Below are 14,461 nucleotides of genomic sequence, written 5' to 3' on the forward strand. Positions count from 1 at the left end.
TTGGGCAAATCCCCATGAAAAGAAAATGTGTTGGGCCAGACCAACATTCCCAGAGCTGAGACAAGAAGCAAGAAGAGTGGAGTGTCTGGTTTTCTAGCTTGTGAGGAGTCCAAAATGGCAGGAGATTGGCTCCCCACTGGAAACAGCATTTCTTGGCCCAAAACTATTCTGGCATTCAGAGCCTGGTACCCAGCCAGGAGACCTTCTGAAAACACTGGCGTGTAGCCCCAGCCAGAATCCATCAGTCATCTCTAGGCCTTCTTCCAGCCCCACACAAAGGGCTGATCCACACAAGAGAGAGGGAGGCTGAAAGGATAGAATTCCAGTTCCAGGGGATTGATCTAGCCTTAGTCAGCCAGCACTCACCCCTGAGTCTTAACTGCAGCCACACTAATCACTTTTAAATGGCTGACAGGGACCCAGTGTTTTAGGGAAAGTGAGAGTGACTATGAAAGAGACACTATGAAAAAAGTGACTGTATTCTGCATGCTCACCAGTCCAGTGAGATTATCCAACGTTGGATGCACATCACACAGGAGTTGCAATCTGAGTCACATTGGAGTTGCTCTCCAAGTAATGGCACCAAAAATATTATGGGAAATGGTGGCACAAAAATTATTGTTACCTTGGTTCTTTGCCTCACGTGGAAGAAGAATTTCCAAGCGGACAGCAAAGAAATTTAAAAGTATTTATTAGAAACAAGGACCTCCAGCCAGAGTGGCATGGAGGGGGGCTTCCAAGAGAGGAAAACTGCGAAAACCCACATTCACTTGGGTGAACTTCTCAGGTGCACGAAAGCTGAAAAATGGAGATTTTCTTTGTTCATAGGTATGATTAAAGAGGAAGTACTCAGAGATTGGAGTAGCCATATTTGTGGTGCTTGAAGTAGAGAAGAGGAATTGGAAAAGGAGAAAGGGACTTTCCTGGATGACTGTGTCAGAAGAGTTGTGATCTACAAAGCTCTCAAACCATGGTAGATTGTCAGGAAAATTAGAATATTCTAGTCTTCCACCACTTTCAATCATTGTTGACAAATTTCACGGTTGAGATTGTATTTTATGGCTGTCCTCTTATGTTGAGTGCTATTTTTTCTCCCCCTGTAGCTGACCTTTTGCTCTTTTGAGCCTGTGTGACCATGGTCATATTTCATTCTCTCTTGCAGATGGCATTGAAGAACACATCTCAGACCCTTGCACTGTCACCTAGATGCTTCATTTCAGCCCAGCCCATGTGGGACTGAACATTTCTGATCACCTGAAAGGTATTCAATTTATGTCAGGTTTGAGAGTTATAGATAAACAGGAATAACATCTGTGAAGTGGTGTGGGATTGATCTCAGTCACTGAGAAGACTCATTAAGCAATGGCCTGGCCATATCAAATACTGCTCAGATCATCATCAGCAAACATGGTTATTCTTTTCTTTGCCAACAAATCTCTAATAGATATGAGCTTTCAAACATAAGAACACTTAATGACATGGAAAATCTGGGTCCCCATCTCCCAGTAGGATTTTACAACCAGTGAGATACATTTCCCGCTCCACTCATTCACTGGTTTTGAAAACTTGATAGCTAACCCTTCCAGATATCCTGCATATGCTTACCTCACTAGATTCTGGCTGATGTCTTTTCATTGCTCAGTTTTTGGGGGCAACCTGCAGTATCTTGCATTACTGTCCACTGAATGCCTCCTTGGAATGGATGCTTCAGCATGATTTTGACATGACCATGAGTGATGGGGTCTACAGAATAGACAATGCTGTGTATGTTTCTGCCCACACCATACCTGAGATGCTTCTATAAGAGTTAGACCTGTAGCCAATGAGCACTGGGGCAAAGATGGCATTTTCAGCCTGGCAGGTTTCCATTTCATGAGAGGTATCCTTGAACTTTAAAAAATTTTTACTTTTTTACTTTTTTTCTTTTTTCTGTTATTTATCTTTTTTGTTTGAGGCATACAAATTTCTTGCAAAAACTATTATTGTGGCTGACGCTGTGGCATAACTGGTAAAGCCACTGCCTCTAGTGCCAGCCTCCCATATGTACCAGTTCCAGTACTGGCTGCTCCATTTCTGATCCAGCTCTACCATGATCTTAGAAAGCAGTGGAACCTGGCTGAAGTGCTTGGTCCCCTGTAACTGGCTGGGAAATCCAGAAGAAGCTCTGGCTCCCCACTTTGAATTGGCTCAGCTCCAGCCATTGTGGCCATTTGGAGAGTGACCTGGGGGATGGAAAACTCTCTCTCTCTCTCTCTCTCTCTCTCTCTCTCTCTCATTTTCTCTCTGTTTTTCTCTCTGTCTCACTCACATACATTCACCCTCTCCCTTTGCCTTTCAAAATGAAATCCTTGAGAACAAAAACTGTTATAGCCAATGGAACAGATGTGAGGTGGTCACTCTAAGTTTACTGATGATTAGCACCTTTGATAAGGCCTTTTGCTCATTTATCTCTGCAGAATATCTGTTCAATTGCTATACCCATTGTTGATGATATTGTTGTTGTTCCTTCTGCTTTTTAAAATATAAGTTGTAAACATGTTTCTGAAAGAATGTGTGGCTCTATTCTCCCAATTTCTATCAGGTGTTTGACTCTTGAAAGCTCTCCCTCCAGTTATGCAAACATGGCCCAGGCCACTGAATGCAGTCTGATCTCCCCACCTTCCCCAAGCTGTTGCTTTCTCTGGCTCTGGGCTCCTGGGATTATGTGTGTCCTTGATTGTACTGCACATCTGCACCTTCCACACTGATCCACAACATTCTTCTTCCTTCCATAGAATTCCAACTGCACTTTTCTCTCTAACTCTCCCCTGAGAATGTATTTCTTCCACTTTTACTTTTTCTTCTCCTAAACTAGAAGAGTATGCCCTTCCCTCTCAGCCATCTTGGACTCCCCCAGTAATCAACAGTGTTAATCCTAGGTAAGATGAATAATGGTGCAGGGTCTTAGTCCACCCAAACAAGGATGAACTGGGAACAAGGAAAGGTAAGTGCACCACTTGCCCGTTTCCCAGCCTTATGATCCCAGAGACAATCAGATGCAGCGGGGAGCCAAGTCAAGCAAGAACTCCTTTATTGTGCACATAACAAACCCTTTTAAAGCACAAAACTGATGAGTCATTGGGGCAGGGCATAAGAACTAACCAATCACTTAAAGGTCATTTTATGGGGTGATTTTTACAGGACTAGCCATATGTCTGTACACTCATCATCAGTTGTCACTTCTCCTGATGTTGTGTGGCCAATTAGCTTTGGTGGTAAACAACTTTGGGTTCCACCCACCTTACTTCCTTTGGGTGTCATCTTTGAATTGAACCACTTATCTAATTTCCCTACAAAATGGTAGAAACAGATTCTTGGTAGATTACCATATGTGGCAAAATTAGCAAGGTACTATGTATTGTTATATTCAGAGGAGTTGCATCAGATGAAGTATGGCTGGAAAATGCATGATGTGGGGATTCTTGGGTGGGACATAATGAAGAACAGTTAACAAAAATGCACCATTGTAGGCTTTACATACCAGCATAACTAATTTGGAGCTACTGAGAATTGACACAGTGAGTGCTATGTGCTAGAGCACTTCTGTGTTGTGGATTTGCTTTATTTCTTTTTCTGCTTGCTATGACATTATTCTTGCAGTGGGCTTATAGTGATTTCTACTTTTGATTTGAAGTGTGTTGAGCCTGAGAAGATAGTTCAGGATAAAGTCCATTGGAGACAGTGTTCCTGATGCAGACTGAGTGTAAGTTCATGTGGGTGTTCCCTATACACACAGAGAACTCTGTACTTACCAACTCAAATGTCCACTTGCTTTCATTTTTGGAAATTGTTGTATAGTGAGCTAAATGTTATTAGACTTCAAAAGAAATTACAAAAAGTCTCAAATAGAAAAATATTATTAACTTTTAAGGTAGTGTTGCTAAAGTTAAAGTTAGACAGAAATGTATAATCTCAGATTTTTATACTTTTATGCAATTAGCGTATATATTTCTGTGTAAGACTGAAATTCTGCATTTGAGGCATTCATCCCAAGCTATAAAAATATCAAATTCAGCATTAAGAATGCAGAAGATAGGCCTGTGCTGTGAGTCACTAGGCTAAGCCTCCACCTGAGGCCCTGGCACTCCGGGCTCTAGTCCCGGTTGGGGCACCGGTTCTGTCAGGGTTGCTCCTCTTCCAGTCCAGCTCTCTGCTGTGGCCTGGGAAGGCAGTGGAGGATGGCCCATGTGCTTGGGTGCCTGCACTCACATGGGAGACCAGGAGGAAACACCTGGCTCCTAGCTTCGGATCCACACAGCACACTGACCATAACGGCCATTTGTGGAGTGAACCAATGGAAGGAAGTCCTTTCTCTCTGTCACTTTCTTTCACTGTCTTACTCTGCCATTCAAAAAAAATGAATGCAGAAGATAAAAAGTGATGAATATGAGGGAAATAGTTAAGCAAAAAAATAATGGATATATATTGATGAAATTCGTGCATGTTTGGTTCATAACACACATTGTCCATGAATATTCTGAAGTCTACATTCTGGCTGGTATTTTCAGATTTATAGCAAAAAGTGAGAAGTACTCAAAAAGTCCTGAGTTCTCATGAGTGCATCAACCAAGGTTGTAAGTGCAAAAACAGATCAGCATGGGATTACCATGGTTAACAGCACCGTGGAAGGGTTTCATGCTTTACAAATAAAGATGAAGTGATTTGACATCCTGAATGGGAACTTCTGAATTCAGGGTGATTACTGGTCCCACAGTGATTGAAAATCACATGTCCTAGTGGGTATCTCTATAAACAGGATTGGTTTGGGGTCTGTGTGGCATCGAGAAAATGTGTGGTTGCCTGTTGCTATTTAGGTCTTTGAATTCTTTGACACTAGAGATTTCTGGTCTGAAACCCAACTGAGAACCTCACTTGATGCCTCCCTTCCTGCCCTCTGATGCAGTCCCAGTACATAATTGCCAAAAGTTCATGGAGTGGTTTATTGACAAAGCCCTTGGACCAAATATAACTAACAGGTGTTATGCCCTTGAGTCTTTGTATCCATGGACTTGGAGGAACTCCTGGCACCTGGGTGAAGAGGATGATTCACAAACATGTTTTTCTTCTTGTGTTTTTCACCAGGACAGAAGGCCTGAGCTTCAGAGCCTCAGGGCAGGAAGGGTTTCTGGTTCCCCCATGTCCACCAGTGGACAGCTGGTGGAAAGAGGTCAGATGGAGCAGTGTTAAAGTGGCTTGTTTCAAGCAATCACACACACCCAGACACACACACACACACACATGCATGCTATATATATGCACCTGCATAACGCTGCATGTTCCACTGCAATTGTGTCCTAGGGTTTTTCACAGACTTCAAAGATGTTTCCTTTGATTTTTCTGTTGTTCTTTCTGCAGCTGTATTGTCTTTTGACATGTCGTGATGATCGCTACTGCTTTTACCACATGAAACAGAGTTTTTACAAGGATGGAGATGTTGAGATTGCTGCCTTTTTCCCCATTTACAGATACTTCATTGATAGAATCATGAATAATTCAAAAAATAATGTAACATTCAGAGGGTAAGTTCTCTTTGTCATAATCATTTCCCTTGATTTGCATAACAGCTCCTTGTTATTTGGTCTGCTAATGATTGATAAATGCATTCTGTGTTCCTGCCCTGTGCATCCTCTGTCCGTCCTAAAAATTGCTGATAGTTAGTGTGGGGTCAAGAGAAAGACATTTCTTCTTGCCTGGCATCTTTAATGGTTCAGGAAATGTTACCTCATAGGAGGAGGGAGAGTCTGGTTGCTATCTTTTTGTCATTCCCTATCCATGTTCATCAGCTCAGGGGCCTATTGTGCCTCAGTAGCAGATTGTTAGAGAACCCATGCATTGAAATGAACAAATCTGAGTTAGATGAGCTCTTCCACATGTGCTCACAATGTTTTCTAATATGTGCTAGATTTGGGATCATAAGAACACCTCATTTCTTCTACAGTCATAAAGGAGAAAAGAAATTCAAGAAAGTAAGTTTTTTATTAGATAAAAGAAATATCAGGGCAACACCTTTGCACAAATAAAATAATAATTAAATTTTCACAATGAATATACCCATAAAAATTTTAATGGTTGTAATTGACAACATTGATGATGTGTCCATGATTCTATCATTTTCTCAGCAAAATACCTTTCAGATGGGGTTTTATCTGCTCCTGCTCCTCTTTCAGATACTTTCTTTTTGTAGCTAAATATAAATATGTCATTATACATATACATATATATATATATATTCAAATTTCATTCCAACACAATATACTGTCTTTTAGGACAGCGTGATACAACTAATTAAGTATTTTAGGCATTTGTCCAAAGATCTCTCCTGAAAATATCTAATGGATACTAGCTTGTTATAATGATATTATTCACTTCACATTGATATTTATAAATTCACCTAATATTATATGTGCACATGGTATCTCATTTATAAATATTTATCCATTATTAGCAGCAGTATTCTCCATGTTTTTGCATACAGCACACCATTTAAATGTTCTCTGAAATGATAGAGACCAAGAGGTAGTGAATTTCCAGTAGCAGGAAAAGATGCTATGAATAGAGCCCAGGTTCCTCCAAGATGTATGCCATGCAAATGGGAGATCAAAATTAAATCTTAGCAAACCCAGTAGAAAGTACCTGTATTGGTGATACTTGGGAAAAAAATCAACACTTAATTATCAATAGACACTATACCCTGCAATGTTAGATTCATAAAATTTACAACATAAAATAACTACTGATAAACTGTTCTTAGAGACAAGAAACAGAGCACTAAACAGACCAAAAGGGAAACTCTCAAAAAGCCCAGTGTGTCAAAGAGTGTTCTAGATATTTTGGTGCTGGCAGGAGCTGGTGAACAAAATGAGAGGATGGGGAATTGATGGAAGTGTAGAAGAATGAGGAGAGGAGCAGAGATACATGAAATACAAAACTGAACATTATTTGATTCATTTAGCAAGGTCTTTCATTTTTCCTCATTCTACATACAAAGTACGAATGAAATATTTGATAACACATATTTGTAGGAACTGTATATATCAAACAATATATATATAAAGCAACTGTATACATGATTATAGAACACCTATATATAAATAGAGAGAATATGTGTATAATATACATAGATGCATATTACGTTTCACCATGAACCAAGAAATAAAAAACTGTCACTTCCTCTGGAGCACAGAATGACCCTTAGCAAGCATTGTATGTGACCTAGTCTATTCATCAAGACTCAACACAAAGGACATCTGAAATAAATACAAAGGGCTCCACATTTATATTTTTTGTGACATGTCAGATCCCAGAAAGGAGAAATGCATCATGCTCATTGAATGGAAGGCTATTTATGTTGAATTCTGTAGGAAAAACTGAGTGAAGAAGGTCTGTTTGAAGTAAACGCTGATACCACTGGTCATGATTTACTTTAACATATGCTTAGTGTTCTAAATAAATCCATAACTGGCTTAGTTGTAAAGTGTCACAGGTCTCACAGCCCAGTGTTTCAAGTCCACCTACTGAGTGTTTCAGGCTTCTCTAAAGTGCCCCTACTTTTTCACTGCTTTCCATCTTTCAAGCTCTGAATCTGATTTCATTTTCCTGGCTTGAGATGGTGGTTGATGGCTAAATTTGATGGGGAAGTGATTTTTCAGGATTAATTCCAGATTTCCATCTGCGATTCAGTGCTCTGACAGCATCCCTATTGCTGATCACATAGCCTTCAGTTGAGTTACTCTCTTTGCCCATTACAACCTGCAGCCTTACGGTCATATGACTCCTGTTTTAAGAAGTGTTTAATGATTTGATAAGATGAAGAATCATTGCAGTTTGTGATTATAGGAAACATTTATAGTAGCAATACTCATGATGATGTGCTTTTCCTTATCATGCTTTCTTTGACAACTGCAATGTTCTTCCTAGGTGTCAATGAACTTTAGAGAAATCATTCCAGAGCCTATTTATTATTTAGGTTAGATATCAAATAAAAAATGTAAAAGAGGTAGGTGTTGCCAGAGATGATTTAAATCCAAATGCATGGTCAGCCATGTGAAAACATGCCCAAGATTATGGTGTAACAGCAGATCTTATATTTCAGAATAATTTAATCTGGGAGACCAAGATCTAGGGAGTAGCAGTTTGGTTCTGAGGTGGACATGTGTCCTGCAAATATGGCAGTCTTCACACTCTCTCCTTAGCAAATGTACAGAGAAGGATTAGAACATATGAATTTTTGGCCATGGCCATCCATTACAGTAATTACAGTAGCATAGATGATAATCTGGATTGGAGGCTTTTCCCTTAAAGATCCTTGTGCATTTCATACAGATTTCAGTCTAAAAACTACCAGTATGTTCTGGCCTTGGTTTTCACTACTGAGGAGATCAACAAGAATCCACATCTTTTACCCAATATGACATTGGGATTTGATCTCTATAATATCATGCACAGTGACATGATGGTGATGTAGAATCTTTTCATCTGGATTGCGGGACTGGAAAAGGACATTCCTAATTACACGTGTAGGAAACAGAGCAAGTCTGTAGCTGTAATATCAGGAAGAAGCATTGCTATCCAAATGGGGACACTGCTAGAACTCTACAAAATTCCACAGGTGAGTGTGCAAGGGAAAGAGAAGGAAAAAGAACATCAATTTAGGTCCCTTATTCGACCCAAAAATTTAAGCAACAGTGACCTTATATATTTGCCACAGGGGGTGATCTAAAGAGAAGGCATGCAAAGGATTGGTGGATTAGTGTCATTTATTCTGAAGCAGAGGTGTGGATGAGTTAAAATGAGAAGTGGTTATGTCAACTTGTGAAGCTAATGACTCATGAACTAGGAAGATCTCATGTAGTGGGAGATAAGAAAAATGAAATATTCTAAAATCTTCTGACACTTCCATCGTTTCCTTAATTTCTTCAGGAATAAGATTGTACACTGTAGCAATAACCTTACACATATTTCTTGCATTTTCCCTTAGCTGACTCTTGGGTCTTTTGAACCTCCTCTGAGTGACAGTGGTCAGTTTCCTTCCCTCTATCAGATGGCCCCCAAAGACACTTCCCTGGCCTGTGGCATGGTCTCCCTGATGCTTCATTTCAGCTGGACCTGGGTGGGTTTGGCCATATCAGACCTCCCAAAAGGTATTCAGTTTATGTCCAATTTGAAAGTTGAGATGCAGAAGAATGGCATCTGTGTAGACTTTGTGGAACTGATCCCAGTCACTGAGGAGTCACATTCTTCAGTCCACTGGCTGTATCACAATCAGATCATAAAATCTTCAGCAAATGTGGTGATTCTTTTCTGTGACACTGATTCCCTCATAGGCATCAGCTTTCCAACATGGGAACATGTAATGACATGGAAAGTCTGGGTCACCACCTCACAATGGGATTTTGCCAGTTCTGAGGGACATTTCCTGCTCCACTCATTCCATGGGACTCTCATTTTTTCACACCACCATAGGGAGATTTTTGGTTTCAAAAAATTTCTTCGGACAGCTAACCCTTCCAAATACCCAGAAGATTTTTACCTCTCTACATTCTGGTCATTGGCTTTTGATTGCTCAGTTTCTGGGGTATCCTGCAACACCTTGCAGAAGTGTCCACTGAATGCCTCCTTGGAATCATTGCCTCCGAATCATTTTGATATGACCATGAGTGATGGGAGTTACAACATATACAATGCTGTGTATGCTGTGGCCCTCAGCGTACATGAGATGCTTCTACAAGAGTTAGAAATGCAGCCAGGAAACAATGGGGCAAAGGTGGCATTTTCTTCCTGGCAGGTAATTTGGTTTCTATTGCATGACATGTACTCCTGGAGTGATCCCCTTAAGAACTTCTGTAGGTGTTCAAACCAAGTAGCTTGTGATCCTTTCTCCAAAACACCAGAAATCATGCAGTTGTTTCAGTTTCTAAGATATAAATCTTCCCCCTTCGTTTAGTTTGCCATCAGCAACAAGGTTCCCTTGACTACTGGGATGTAATTGTGAATAAGGATCAGTATGTGTGTTAAAAAGAATGCAAGAGTCTCTCCATTTAATGTTTATATGTGAAATATGTAGATGTTGTCTCTGTTTTCAAACTCAGCAGTAGGAGAATTCCTCTTTCAGTGTCAGATAGTGCTCAGTAGTTTCTGGATCCTGGAGATCATGATCTCATGTAATTTTCACACATTTGTATGTGGGTAACTTCATTTTGCTGTTTGTTGCCATATGTACATGGAGAAAATAATAGAGTGTGTGTAGCTTTTGTTTGAATCTCACACCTAGTGATTTTTGGTTGTCCTTGTTTTTCAATGAAAATGACTGAAATCCAAGTTACTGTGATATAGTTCTCTATCAGGTTTCCTTTGTTTGGCTTCATTGGGTTGCTACAATAATGCTCCTATGTGTAGTTGTGATTACAAAGATGCTTTCTCTAACTTGAGTTTGTTGTACAAATTCTTAGGCAGTCTCATGAGAGGATGACACATTTCTTTTAGCTGCACCTGTTTCTCAAGCACCTCCAATTTGCCAATCCTGCTGGTGACATAGTGAACTTGAATCAAAAGAGAAAATTGGATGCTGAGTATGATATTCTCAACTTGTGGAACTTTCCAAAAGGTATTGGATGTAAGGTGAAAATAGGACAGTTTTCTCCACATGAGCAACTGTTGTCTCTCTCTGAGGATGTAATAGAGTGGGCCACAGGAATTACAGAGGTAAGTTGTTCCTAACTTAAAGTTCACACTACACATTGTTACCCACAATTGGTTTGGCGTTTTGTGTCACATGGTTTCATAAAAAGACCTTTACAGACATTAATCCACTCCCCTTCCCAACTATGTATGTTTCTTTTGTTCATGGTGTCTGAGGAAGGATAATAAACACATTTGTTCATCCACTTGTTTGAGTCTATTTCATGGCACAGAGTCAATATGGCATGCAATCAGTGTATTAGAAACAGGTACTTACAATTTAAGTGCATAAATTTTCCAGGACTAAATACCCTACTTTGAGCTTAGGTAACAGTCCCAACTGTGACCTATATTCATCTGATTTTTCTCAGATGCCACGCTCGGTCTGCAGTGAGAGTTGTAGCCCTGGATTCAGGAAAACCCATTTGAAGGTAAAGCCTACCTGTTGTTGTGCACACCTTGTTCAGAGAATGAGATTTCCAACCAAACAGGTAAGTCAGTGCCTGTTTCATGGTGAAGTTAACATCTGTCCCATAAATCTTCATCTTTGACAAAATAACAAAAAGAAGTGGTATGTGACTAATGAGAAAATTCTTCCTACCTTTAGGTAGTAATTAATCCTTTTCATCCATAATAGTTTCCAGAAGTATATAGTTCTCTTTCTCTGTCATGTCTTTTTATGAATTGGAACTTAATGTAAAGTAGCCTTCATAAAAGGGTTCTGGAAGGATTCCCTACTTTTTGATTGTTTTGAATAGTTTGAAAAGAATTGGGATTTGTTCTTCTTTAAATGCCTGGAAGAATTCATCAGTGAAGCCACCGGGACATGGGATTTTCTTTTTTGGGAGTGTCTTTATTACTGATTCCATCTCCGTCTTGGTTATTTGTCTGTTTAGGTGTTCTATTTCCTCATGATTCAATTTAGGTAGGTTTTATGCATCCAGGAATCTATCCATTTCTTCTAGGATTCCTGATTTGTGGGCATACAGTTCTTTGTAGTAATTCTTGATGACTTTTTTTCTCAGTGGTGTCTCTCGATACATTGCCTTTTTCATCTCTGACTTGCTGATTTGGTTCTTGTCAGTGTTTTTTAAAGAGGCTCCATTATGCTTAAATTGGTGCACACAATATAATTCAGTTTATTAGTCCATGAAATACTAGTGATAGTAATTAGCATTACTGCATAAAAATAAATCAACAGAGATCTGTGATTTGTAAACAAGGAGCTAAAATAACCCATGGAATGCAAAAAAAGAACACTTTTAAACCCTAAAGGTTATTTTCAGATTGCTTAAGAATTATGAAAATTTTGAGTGAAGGTTGGAAACAAAGTTGAGGTAAGAATGTTTACTACAACTTGTGGAGAAATTACCCAGGAGGCACTGCTCTGTGCATATTATTTTCTTAAAAGATTTCTTAGTTTATTTGAAAGCCAGGGTTAAAGAGAAGCAGAGAAAGAGAGAGTGGGGTCTCCATATGCTGGTTCACTCCCCAGATGGCCACAATGCCTGGAGCTCTGAAATCCAAAGCCAGGAGCCAAGAGCTCTTTCAGGTCTCCCATGCAGGTGCAAGGGCCCAAGTGCTTGGGTCCTTTTCCACTGTTTTCCCAGGCCATAGCTGAGAGCTAGATTGGAAGAGGAGCAGCAGTTACTAGAATTGGCACCCATTGTTTATGCTGAGGCCACAGAAAGTGGATTAACCTACTGTGCCACAACTCTGGCCATTGCTCCATTTCTGATCTACCTCTCTGCTGATGGCCTGGAAAACCAGTGGAGGAGAAGCCAAGAGCTTGAGCCCCTGTACCCAATTGGGAGATCAGGAAGAAGCCGCTGGCTCCTGGCCATAGATCAGCTCATCTCTGGCTATTGTGGCCATGTAGGCTGTGAACTAGCAGATGGAAGAGTTCCCACTTTCTCCATGTCATTCTTCCTCAATCTGTAACATGGCAATCCAAACAAATTAAATCAATCAAACAATAAACATATCTTTCATTACAAATTTTGTGAACTGTGGGTTGTTATTAGGCCATGAATATAGGAAATGAATTGCATCATTAAAGTAATGGTTGAGGGAGGGTGCTTGCTCTTGTTCAAAGCGAGAATGCATCAGGAATGTGCCATGTAGAAAGGCAGATTAGCCTTCAAGACACATGGATTCCTCTGGATCATCACTTTCCAATCTAAAGAAACCATGGACAATGAATTCATGATGTTACAAATGACACAGATTAAGGTATTGCTTAAAGCATCATGAATATGTTCAGAGCACAAACCTTAAGGCTTCATTAGGAGAAAAAGGCAATGTACCCAACAGTATGTAAGATAAAATAGGGAGATGAAGTAATAGCAGTCTGGCTAATATGGGAAAGATGGGCATAATTAATTGCAAGTGATTTATGTTTCCTCTCTTCAAAAACAATAAGGAGATATTGCTTAAATCTACTCAGCTATTTAGAAGGTCCTTGTGAATCAGAAATAACTGAACTTGGGATGATGTTATTGTACATTTCTCACCAGATATGGACCAGTGTGTGAAGTGTCCAGATCATCAGTATGCCAACAAAGAGTGAGACCAGTGCTTCCACAAAAAGGTGACTTTTCTGTCTTTTGAAGAGCACCTGGGGATGACCCTCGTCTGCACAGCTCTGTGCTTCTCTGTCCTCACCGCTGCGGTTCTTGGTGTCTTTTTGAAGCACCAAGACACTCCCATTGTCAAGGCCAACAATCATAGTCTCAGCTACATCCTGCTCTTCACCCTCATCTTCTGCTTCCTCTGCTCCTTACTGTTTATTGGACATCCCAACACAACCACCTGTGTCCTCCAGCAGACCACATTTGGAATGGTGTTCACTGTGGCTGTTTGCACAGTCCTTTCCAAAACTATCACTGTGCTTCTGGCCTTCAAGGTCACTGCCCCAGGGAGAAGGATGAGACACTGGCTGATATCAGGGCTACCTAAATCCATTATTCCCATCTGCTCCCTGATCCAACTGGCTCTCTGTGCCATCTGGCTTGGGACTTCTCCTCCCTTTATTGACACAGATGCTCACTCTGAGCATGGCCACATCATCCTGGTGTGCAACAAGGGCTCAGTCACTGCCTTCTACTGTGTCCTTGGCTACCTGTGTTCCTTGGCTCTGGGGAGCTTTACTGTGGCTTTCCTAGCCAGGAATCTGCCTGACAAGTTCAATGAAGCCAAGTTCTTGACGTTCAGCATGCTGGTGTTCTGCAGTGTCTGGGTGACCTTCCTGCCTGTCTACCACAGCACCAAGGGGAAGGTCATGGTGGCTGTGGAGGTCTTCTCCATCTTGGCCTCTGGTGCAGGGCTCCTGGGCTGCATCTTTGTCCCCAAGTGCTACATTATTCTCCTAAGACCTGAGAAGAATGCTTTGAAAGGATTAATGGATAGAATAGTTCCCAAGGAAACAGATATTCTGAAGAGTAGCTCTTAAGGCTTTTTTAGTTTTCAATGGTTAGAAACTAAAATTTATAAAACTGATCTTGCACTCTGTTGTTAAAAAATAAGTTGCAGAATATACCCCCTTATGAACAATTCATATTTTCCTTAAAATGTTTTTGTTGAGGGACCAATTCACAGAAAAGAAAGGGAGAGTTTTAACAACCTTCCATCTGGTGATAGACTGTAAAGATACCTGCAGTGGCCCAACACTGGTTCATGCCAAAGCAAGATTAATTCAGGTGTGCATGTGAGTGTCAGGGATGACATTTTCCACTGCTTTTTCTGG

The 14,461-nt window shown here is 40.4% G+C and overlaps 1 pseudogene; it reads left to right on the forward strand.

Annotated features, from left to right (window-relative positions):
- Positions 1-8,377: 8,377 nt before the first annotated feature.
- LOC149121407 (vomeronasal type-2 receptor 116-like) lies at positions 8,378-14,167 on the forward strand (annotated as a pseudogene).
- Positions 14,168-14,461: the final 294 nt, after the last annotated feature.

Source organism: Oryctolagus cuniculus, chromosome 16 (genome assembly GCF_051225735.1).
Source record: "Oryctolagus cuniculus isolate XC-2025 breed Fujian yellow rabbit chromosome 16, ASM5122573v1, whole genome shotgun sequence".
NCBI classification, from domain to species: Eukaryota; Metazoa; Chordata; class Mammalia; order Lagomorpha; family Leporidae; genus Oryctolagus; species Oryctolagus cuniculus.